At 37.7% G+C, this 10,000-nt stretch overlaps 1 protein-coding gene across 1 annotated transcript in view; it reads right to left on the reverse strand.

Moving 5' to 3' along the window:
* Positions 1 to 10,000, reverse strand: part of LOC137644527 (uncharacterized) — a 25,445-nt gene that overhangs the window by 10,994 nt on the left and 4,451 nt on the right. The gene's annotated exons all lie outside the window — the stretch shown is intronic.

Here is a 10,000-nt window from a genome sequence, read left to right on the forward strand (position 1 = left end):
ATTGTACATAATTCCTTTTGTATATATTATGCTTGTATCTGCACTCTTCCGGGTCTTCCCATCGCTTGTGGCGGTGGCCTTCCATGTTTCTAATCTTTTCTTTTTACAGGATGCAGGACCGGGCGTGCGTTTTTTGGTAGACACGGGTGCTTGTCGTTCTCTTTTGCCAAGGAAACTCTTCAAGGCACAACGTAGTCCGTCTACATCTGCCGACGTCCGCCTGGTAGTTGCCAACGGATCTGCGATACCCACCTACGGTTATGAGAACCTCACATTATCGTTCGGAAACAGAAAATTCAATTCGAAGTTTCTCGTTGCTGACGTCACCATGCCAATCCTCGGTGCGGATTTCCTCTCTCATTTCCACCTTCTGGTCGATGTCGCCCACCGACGATTGGTCAACGTAGACTCGTACTTGTCGATACCTCTTCAACCCGCCCCCTCTAACCTCACTCTCCACATCAGCGCACCCACGGATGCCTACGCCCACATCCTCACGTCGTACCCGGAAATTTCCGTCCAGAACTTCGCCAAACGCCCACGGTTCCTGCCAAGCATGGTATTTATCACCATATCAAGACGACGGGACCCCCAGTCTTCGCAAAATTCAGACGTCTGGCACCGGAAAGATTGGCAGCCGCCAAACAGAAGTTCGCCGAAATGGAGAAAATGGGCCTTTGCCAAAAGGCCTCCAGCCCATGGTCATCACCCTTACACATCATTCTGAAGAAAGACGGCTCCCTCCGTCCGTGGGTGGATTACAGGCGCCTGAACATGCAAACAGAACCGGATCACTACCCCCCTCCCAAACATTGCCGATGTAACTTCCTACATGCACAAAGATAAGGTTTTCTCTACGCTCGACCTCCTGAAGGGGTATTATCAGGTGCCTATGAACCCAGAAGACATCCCCAAGACCGCCATCACCACTCCATTTGGCACATATACCTTCAATTACTCCTGTTTTGGCCTTCGTAATGCTGGGGCAACGTTTCAACGTCTCATGGATGGCATCTTAGGGGACCTCCCTTTCTGTGTATGTTATGTGGACAACATACTTGTGGTCTCCTCAAAAGAGGAACACTCCGTCACCTGCGCATCGTGCTCGACAGCCTGCAACAAAACAGCCTTGTAGTCCTGTACGACAAGTGTACCTTTGGCGCCAACGAAGTGTCGTTCTTAGGGCACCGTATCACTCCTGAAGGAGTCCCATCCCCTCCCTGAGAAGGTAGTAGCCGTTCATAATTTCCCCACGCCCTCGACCGTCAAAGTTCTGCAGGAATTCTTGGGCATGATCCACTATTATCACTGTTTTCTGCCAGCCATTGCCACCACTCTTGCTCCACTCTAAGCCTCCCTCAAGGGCAAGCCAAAGGACCTGAAGTGGGGTCCCCTTCAAGAAGCAGCCTTCTGCAATGCAAAGAAGGCCCTATCAACTGCTGCGGCTCTCACTTTTCCTATCCCACACGCCCCTCTCCTTCTCTCCACCGATGCCAGCGACGTCGCTATTGGTGCAGTACTCGAGCAGGTGGTCAAAGGCTCACCCTGCCCATTGGCCTTCTTCAGCAGAAAACTGTCCAAGGCAGAATCGGGTTAATCTACCTTCGATCGAGAATTGCTGGCGGTGCACTTGGCTGTCCGTCACTTTCGCCATTTCTTAGAAGGTACGCCCTTCGTGATTCGTACAGACCACATGCCTCTGGTGCATGCCTTTACTCGACAGTCTGACGCCTGGTCCGCCCGTCAACGCCGACATCTCTCCGCCGTGGCTGAATACAATTGTACCCTCCAATACGTCCCTGGGAAAATGAATCACATTGCCGATGCCCTGTCAAGAAAAAACGTTGGCTTCCGTTCAACTGGGATTGGATTACAACGCCCTGGCTGAAGCCCAACGACAGGATCCAGAGTATCAAGCTTGTAGGACATCCTGCACGTCCCTCCGTTGGGAGGAATTTTCCCCTCGAAGACTCCAACACCATCCTCCTCTGTGACATCAGTACTGGTAAACCGCGACCTTGGATTCCTGCTCCCATGCGCCGACAGGTCTTTGATTTCATCCACAGCCTTTCACAATCCCTCATGCCGTTCTACTGCACAGCTGCTGAAGGCAAAGTTCATTTGACACGGCATTTCTAAGAATGCTTAGGACTGGGTCCGTGCCTGTACTTCTTGCCAAACTTCCAAAGTACATCAACACACGGATTCAGGAGTGGGCACCTTTCCTCAACCTCAGCGTCGTTTCGCACACATTCACGTCGACGTTGTAGGCCCCCTACCCACATCGCAAGGACATAGTTACCTGTTTACCGTCATCGACCGCTCCACTCGTTGGCCTGAAGCCATTCCCATGGAAACTGCAATGTCCGTCTCATGTACATCTGCCTTGGATTTCAAGATTCGGTATCCCTGAGCATATTACTTATGACAGGGGAACCACTTTCACCTCTCAATTATGGACATCATTAGGCGAATCTTCTGGGCATCACCCTACATCAGACAACGGCCTACAACCCCGCTGCCATTGGAATGGTTGAACGTTTTCATCGCACCCTCAAAGCAACTTTGATGTCCCGCTGCAAGGATTGCAACTGGTTTACTCAGCTTCCCTGGGGTCCTCCTTGGACTAAGGACCACTCCTAAAGACGCCCTCGACGTCTCGGCAGCCGAAATGGTGTATGGCGACCCGTTGGTCGTCCCCTGCCATGTTTTTTCCTTCTACAACCTCCTCCGACGATCTCCAGCGCATACGTCACATCGTGGGAAAATTTACTCCGTACCGCCAGACTTACAAGATTTACACTCAAAACAAAAACCGGGTAATCAATTTACTTTTAACAAGAACTATTCTTAAATCAACCACACACTTCGGTTCTTAGTCCGGTGATATTAGTAAAAGCACTGAGAAAAAATAATACTTACTTTACAAAAAAAAGATAAATGTATTCTATAAAAATATTAACAATTCCAAGAAATCAACACCAAAGTAAATCTCTCAAAATGTTAAATCTGAACTTGACCTTAGACTAAAACGAACTGACACTTTAAAGAATTATGCATTCACTTTTTACACTAGATACTAATTTATAAAAATATCCAATTTTAACAATGACACTTTAATAATTATAGAAAATAAATCAAAATTACACTTACGTATAAGTACTTAACTGTTACACTTATGTCCTTAAGTTCACACAAAGTTACCGAATGGTTAAGCTAAATAAATACTCTTCCTTATTTAACCTAATCTCACAGGGTCAGTTACAAAAATTTATACTATCGAATGTACTTACATTAACACACTACACTTTTAACTTAATTACACAATGATATCAACAATGTTTGATTTACCACTATACATGGTATATGTTTGAAACAAATTACCATTCACGTTTGAGATGAAAACGCTATTCATATAGTGGCTGGATAGAGGCTGATAAGAGGACTGTAGGACGATGGCTCTTCTGAGGGTTAGGCTGGATCTCTTCTGTCCTCCTATGCATTGCTATTTCCAATATATATCAAATTAATCCACTCTAGAAATTTGTGGTAAAGCATTCACGTATCGTGGAGGCATGGCTATAGCAGCGTAAGGTTGCCAACTTAGTAATATGAAAACGGGTCACAAATGTATCTTGCGAGGAAAACTCTCTCTCAGCTAACTCCGCCCACTAACATTCATAACATGAAAAAAAAAATAATTGTACGTCGAGATCCTTCCTGTAACTTCTAACCACATAGAATAAAGGTGCAATCCCTAGAGTGTGTCATACAGCATACCTTTTAACCAGTTACATAAAACTTCGTAACAAAACTACGTAAAATTAAATTTTAATCTTTAGAATAAGATAGATTTATATATACGGAACTGATCCAAAGTACAACTAAAGGAATGACGAAAGTCTTATGTAATTTACATATATTACTGAATCCTACGTGAGTGGAACTCACCTTAGGAACTTACTATAAATCTCTCAAATAAAGAAATATAACACGTAAAAAGAAATTTTTACTCTCATGAAGATCAGCTTCATAAATATATATATATATATATATATATATATAAATATATATATATATATATATATATGTATATGTATATATATATATATATATATGTGCATATACTTATATATATATATATATATATGCAAATATATATATATATATATATATGTATATATATGCACACAAATATATATATATATATATATGTGCATATATATATATATATATATATTTATACTTATACATATGTATATATATATATATATATACATACATATATATATATATATATATATACTTATATATGCATAAATATATATATATATATATATGTGTGTGTGTGTGTGTGCGTGTGTGTATATATATATATATATATGTACTATATATATATATATATACAGTACATGTATAATTTTTATTTATTTATATATATGTATGTATGTACAAATATATATATATATATATATACATATTTATATATAAAAATATATATATATATATATATATGTGTGTGTGCGTGTATATATATATATATATATATACAGTACATGTATAATTTTTATTTATTTATATATATGTATGTATGTACAAAATATATATATATATATATATATATAATATATACAGATATAGATATATACAATATATATAGACTTTTTCACAATTCCCACATGGTACTTTAAAAACGCCAGATTCTATATCACTTTTGTTTTGATAAACATTAATAAGGGCGCTTCCTATGATCTTGGGATATGAAAAAAAAAAAGCGCCTTTATTAATGTTTATCGCAATAAAAGATATATAGAAGCCGGAGTTTATAAAGTACCATGTGGGTATTGTGAAAAAAATCTACATTGGGCAAACGGGCCGTTAGCTATCTCTAATATTATCCGAACGTAAAAATATGTTAGGTATGGCTATGAAAACTCGGTGATACTCTTTCACCCTAGAGATTTAGGGCACCAGATTAACTGAAGTGAGTCGTCTTTGCTTTTTAAGAGTACCTGTCCGTGAAAAAGGAGAATTCTGGAATCAACCATCATAAATCAAACATAATGTACTTTTCCCGGGGCCAATGGAAAGCTGACATAGTGGACAATACTCTTCTCAACCCTCTCATCAAGAAGATAATCTACGGAGACCGACCACCAGATATGCATCAGAGGTCAAGGCATCCTCCGAGCGACTCCACAATACGAAGACGCACCTAGATATAATTGAATTTGGCTAATTGTTCCACCACTTATAGCAACTGTAGAACAATTGGAAACACCCTTCTGCTTTCCTATATAAACCGTCACTGTCCACTGTATTCCTGGGTCAGTCTCTACTTAGCTCCCAAACTGAGAGCATCAATTTGGAAGACTAAGCTAAGCCACGCCAACTCTGCTCAACACTTGGACGGGTGGACCACCAGGAAAACCAAGCTGAGTCACCTCGGCCTGGCCAGCACTTGGGTGGGTGGATGCCAGTTGGGAAGAGAAGAGACTGGCTGGTATTTTCATTTTTTTTTTGTCTGAAAAACAGCCAGTATGACTACATTTCCCAGCCACTTCCATACCTTTGGAAAGACCTTATACCCAGATTGGATTTTCTTCTGCAATGACATCAATCAACAATGCAAGTGCAATTGCTGCTTAAGGTACCAAGACAACAGGCAGCAACTTATAGGCCACATAGGGTTTGAATCCAAGGACCCAACAATGGTCTACCATAGCAAGAAATGCAACTGCTATGAATGCTATAAGCTAACACTAGTATGCATCCCCTCTTCTTACGAAGAAACCATAGACCAGCATATATGGACATGCCTTATTATTCTAAAGGACCACCTTACACAGATAAATTTTCCGCAGAAGATACCGGGTACAAGGACTGCACAGGGAAGCAGTATTTAAGGAAAGCTGCAGTACACCAGTTCCTCTCGACCAGGATTGCGACTGCCCGTGCCTACAGAATGTCTTGACCAAATGCCTTCCAGAGACCCAACACGCCGCGTGAACCCGCTGCCACTGCAATAACACCGACCCACATCCCGTACCAGCTACTACCCCATGGGTAACGACTCTGGAGCCATTGGACGTCACAGCAGCCATGGACTTTGAAGTGTCCAGAGACACCCAGACATCTGATCTGACAGTCCAGCACGTGGACGACTGCAACTGTACAGAATGTCTGTCATCACTTGACCAATTGCCATTTCTTTCCAGATTACAAAAAGAGTTTGCGACATCGACATAATCAATTAAACAACAACGATATGCAGTTAGGACAGGACAAATGTCTAGTGCCTTGTTTGTCCACATGAACGATTTTAACCACTGTATTGACTGGGAAAACTCCCCAGAGATTTTATTTTGTAAATATCTTGTTAAAAGAAATATTATTGAATCTTCTTTTATTAAATATTTTGATAATCAAATTTTAAATCTCAGTTCTGGTCTTTTTAAACTAGACACCCATCTTGTTAATGAAATTGTAAGGAAGTACAATGTAAAACATTTAGTTTAACGATTGTTATATTTCTAGTATTTTATTTTGAACTACAATTGTTTATTAATTTTTAACGACTGTTTGTTATTTTTAGCATATTGATGATGCTTTGCTAGTTTGTGGCTTTTATTTCAGTTTTGTTAGGTTTCTTTATTGTATGATTTTATTTTCTATTTCAATTTGTACCCTGAAGAAGTGTACGTAATACACGAAAGCGCTTGGTACCTGGTCTTTTCCTTTCCTGTTTCCTGTGGATTTTACCCTTTAATATATGTCACGTGCAGTTTTGTGACTGATAAGTAATATGGAAGCCATGCGTGAACTCCACAACTTTTCTGCACACTATCCTGCCTTAGTTGCTGTCGTGACTGCTTTCTGTTCTTCCCTGAATAAAGCCCACAAACTGAAGCTTCGTCATGGATTTCTCAAGAATTGTCTACAAGAACATGTGGTGCCCAGATCGTTCATCCCACGAAGACTCCTTAAACTAGCTGACAGACCTTTTGATGAATATCAGCGCTTAATTCTACAGAAATATATTGAAATCACGAAAATTGAAGTTCAAGAAGCTTTCTGAATTTTGAGTGAAAAACGACGTTGTTTTCATATGCTTATTCCAGTGAACGGGAAACATATGCTAATGGATTATAGTTATAGAAAACTGAGAACAGAGTGCCGAAGAGTGAGTAACCGATTAAGAAGAAAACTAAAAGTGTTGATTGAGAACAGTGATTGGAATAGGCATAGTAACCCTGATTTTGTATTGAATTTGTAAAGTAAACCTTTACAAGATAATGCTTATAGTGCTCTAGGTTATGGTTTAAGTTTTCTTTCTCTAAAGGAAATATTGATTATGTCGATGTCGCAAACTCTTTTTGTAATCTGGAAAGAAATGGCAATTTGTCAAATGATGTAAACATTTGTAAAGGTATTGTTTATGGCGCTATGTCAAAACCAATATCAACTAGCATTCCAAAGCGTTTTTTAAAGTGTTACAGTGAGTTAAAGAATGATAATGATCTGCATATTAAACAGTGATTAGAATAAGTATAGTAACCCTGATTTTGTATTGATTTGTAAAGTAAACCTTTACAAGATAATGCTTATAGTGCTCTAGGTATGGTTTAAGTTTTTCTTTCTCTAAAGGAAATATTGATTATGTCGATGTCGCAAACTCTTTTTGTAATCTGGAAAGAAATGGCAATTTGTCATGTTATGATGTAAACATTTGTAAAGGTATTGTTTATGGTGCTATGTCAAAACCAATATCAACTAGCATTCCAAAGCGTTTTTTAAGGTGTTACAGTGAGTTAAAGAATGATAATGATCTGCATATTACGAAGGCAGATAAGTCTAACGTGTTTGTAATAATGGATAAAGATGAGTATGTGGGAAGGATGGATAATCTGTTGACGGATAATGAAACTTATTCTGAAGTACGTGGAAATCCCTTAGAAACTGTAAATAGTAATTTCAATTGGAAATTAAAATCCATCTTGAAAGGATATGATGCACTCATTAAGCAATTTTCTTCCCAATGTGCCACATGACCGTATATGTACGGTCTTATTAAAACTCATAAGATTAATAACACTGTCAGGCCAACAATCAGTTCAGTTGGTAGTGTTTCATACAAATTGTCGAAGTGGTTAGTGCAAGTCCTCATGCCTATTGTTGGAAATATATCCCAATCACATATAAAGAATAATACAGATTTTGTTAACAAGTTGCTTAGTGCTCGCATTGATTTTAACTTTAAAATGATAAGTTTTGATGTAACGTCTTTATTTACGAAGGTTCCAGTTGACGATCTATTGACATTTTATCCGAAGAATTAAGTAAGCATGTTTTACCTTTACCTTAAGACAAAATTATTGAATTGATAAAATTATGTGTTAAAGGACTGTAAATTGGTTTTTAATGGAAAGTACTACTTACAAAAGTTTGGAATGGCAATGGGTAATCCCCTATCCCCAGTACTCAGTAACCTTTACATGGAATTTTTCGAAGTAAAACTGTTGCCAGCGAGTTTGCCTAAAGGGGTTCTTTGGTTTCGTTATGTTGACGATATTTTTTGTGTTTGGCCTACATATGAGAATCTAAAATATTTTTTGGAAAAGTTAAATAGTTTAGTATACTCCATAAAATTCACTATTGAAGAAGAGAATCATTGTAAATTGCAATTTTTAGATGTTTTAGTGCATAGAAATAATAGAGGCTTTGTTTTTTATATTTACAGGAAACCTACTAATGTTTGCACCCACATTCATTTTTATTCAAACCATCAAACTAGTGTAAAAGTTTCTGTTTTTTCAAGTATGTTTTTAAGGGCTTTAAGGATTTGCAGCCCCGAATTTATAGACGCAGAATTCGTAGAATTAATGACATAGGAATTAAATTAAAATGTCCTAAAGTTTTAATTGACAAGTCTCTACAGAAAGCTAGGCATATATTTTATTCCGACAAGAATAGGGAACCTTTTAAAAATGAGAATGTGCTGGCACTTCCATACAATGAAAACTTTGCTTATATAAAAGATTTATTGAAAATATGCAAAGTAAATTTAGTTTTTAAAAGTTCAGGAACGGTAAAGAATGTCCTAATAAATAATTCTCCAAATTGTAATAGTGGCTCTATTTACATAATTCCATGTACTGGTTGTGACAAAAAATATGTAGGTCAAACCGGAAAATTGCTTAACAACTAAATTAAACAACATCGATATGCAGTTAGGACAGGACAAATGTCTAGTGCCTTGTTTGTCCACATGAACGATTTTAACCACTGTACTGACTGGGGAAAACTCCTCAGAGATTTTATTTTGTAAATATCTTGTTAAAAGAAATATTATTGAATCTGCTTTTATTAATTATTTTAATAATCAAATTTTAAATCTCAGTTCTGGTCTTTTTAAACTAGACACCCATCTTGTTAATGAAATTGTAAGGAAGTACAATGTAAACATTTAGTTTAACGATTGTTATATTTCTAGTATTTTTATTTTGAACTACAACTGTTTATTCATTTTTAACGACTGTTTGTTATTTTAGCATATTGATGATGCTTTGCTAGTTTGTGGCTTTTATTTCTGTTTTGTTAGGTTTCTTTATTGTATGATTTTATTTTCTATTTCACTTTGTACCCTGAAGAAGTGTACGTAATACACGAAAGCGCTTGGTACCTGGTCTTTTCCTTTCCTGTTTCCTATGGATTTTACCCTTTAATATATGTCACGTGCAGTTTTGTGACTGATAAGTAATATATATAGTATATATATATATATATATATAATTGCGGTGTTTGTATATGTGTCTCTGCATATATGTTTAAACACACACACACACACACACACACACATATATATATATATACTATATATATGTATGTATGTATGTATGTATATATATCCTTAAAAGAACAAAATCAAAACATATAACCTTTTCATTTTCCAGCAAGTTTTTTTTTAGGGAATGATGTTTGCATCTTCCCGTCTTGATGG

This window comes from Palaemon carinicauda, chromosome 7 (genome assembly GCF_036898095.1).
Source record: "Palaemon carinicauda isolate YSFRI2023 chromosome 7, ASM3689809v2, whole genome shotgun sequence".
NCBI lineage: Eukaryota > Metazoa > Arthropoda > Malacostraca > Decapoda > Palaemonidae > Palaemon > Palaemon carinicauda.